The sequence below is a fragment of the Schistocerca nitens genome, chromosome 3 (genome assembly GCF_023898315.1).
Source record: "Schistocerca nitens isolate TAMUIC-IGC-003100 chromosome 3, iqSchNite1.1, whole genome shotgun sequence".
NCBI lineage: Eukaryota > Metazoa > Arthropoda > Insecta > Orthoptera > Acrididae > Schistocerca > Schistocerca nitens.
Window position 1 is genome coordinate 802798606 of NC_064616.1, and position 1479 is coordinate 802800084.

At 52.1% G+C, this 1479-nt stretch overlaps 1 non-coding gene across 1 annotated transcript; it reads left to right on the plus strand.

Annotated features, from left to right (window-relative positions):
- Positions 1–1116: 1116 nt before the first annotated feature.
- On the plus strand, positions 1117–1225 carry LOC126250479 (U6 spliceosomal RNA). The gene has a single exon (XR_007545706.1). It is a non-coding gene; the product is annotated as a U6 spliceosomal RNA (small nuclear RNA).
- Positions 1226–1479: the final 254 nt, after the last annotated feature.

The following is a 1479-nucleotide window of genomic DNA, read 5'->3' on the forward strand; positions in this document are numbered from 1 at the left end:
TGCCGCGCAGCCACCTATCGCTGCAGTGAGCTATATGCGCTTACCTTGCGTGTGAACGAATAGAGTAAGGCGGCTAACAAGCGTATCTACCGCGACTGAGTTTCCTCCTTACGATTTACGATAAAATGAACCCAACTGAATTAAGTAAAGAAAAGATTTTAGCTTTTCAGTGGAGATGTCATAATGCCACACGTGACGTGTATCAGCTGTAACACAAGAGTGTCTGCGAATCCAATAGTACTCGACGCGCCGGACACAGTATGCTGATGAAGTTCGTCCTGAACTACACCGAGACTGGACAAACACATCACGATACGACGGCACTATGCGGGATATGACTATACGGCCGATTGTGAGTACCGCTCGCGCGACGCGGAATGTGCTTTCGTGTCATTCTAGCGCACGTAAAATCACAAAGAGAGCAAAGTGAAACTCCGCTAAACGAGTGACAAAGGGCGAGAAGCGGAACCCGCCGGATTGAGGTCAGTAAATGCACGTCCCGTAATTGATGTCCACGACTTCTTTGCAGGCGGCTCGGCGGGGCAGGGACCGCGGCGCGCTCGCTACCTTTTGGCATTGCTGCTTGAAAACGTCTACATTTCTTCAGCATGAATCACTCGCTCGAAGGGCGTGAAAATTACTGAAGCATTGAGAGCGCGGTAGTGGGGCGGGGGCGGCGGGGGGGGGGGGGCGAGAAGAAACGCGGGCCGGGCGGCAGTGGCGTGTAACGGGCCGCACTGCTCCCTTTTGTAATTAGCTTGCTGGTTGGCTGGTTGGCCGCTCGGCCGTGCTGGCCTGCCGCGGCGCCCACGCTGCGTGCTGCACCCCCGTCCCTCTCATCACCCAGTGCATAACCGTCAGCCGAAAGGCGCCACCTCTCTGTTTTCGTTGTTACGCTACTGCCCAAAAGCGATGGTATGCACGTCATCGCCTACACTGGCACAAACGCCGTCGTCATTATTTTGGAAGTGTAATAAAGTTTTTCCAGTAATGAATTATGTGGCAGGATACTGCTCTCTAGGCCTGCGTGCAAGTCGTAGTATATTGACCTACCTGAGCGCGCTGTGGCGCCGTCCGCCTCTGTAGCTTGGCGGTAAGCGTCACTCACTGCTTGCTGTACTCGCTTCGGCGACACATACACTAAAATTGGTACGATACAGAAAATGTTAGCAAGGACCCAGCTCAGGAATGACACTTAAAATGCACTGAAGCGCCAAAGAATCTGGTACAGGCATGCGTGTTCAACTACAGAGATATGTAAACAGGCAGAACACGGCGCTGCGGTCGGCAACGCCTATAAGGCAACAAGTTTTTAGATCGGTTATTGCTGCTACAATGGCAGGTTATCAAGATTTAAGTGAGTTTCAAAGTGACGTTACAGTCGACTTACGGGCGATGGGCACAGCATCTCTGAGGTAACGGTGAAGTGGGGATTTTCCAGTACGACCATTTGACGAGTTTACCGTGAATATTAGGAAT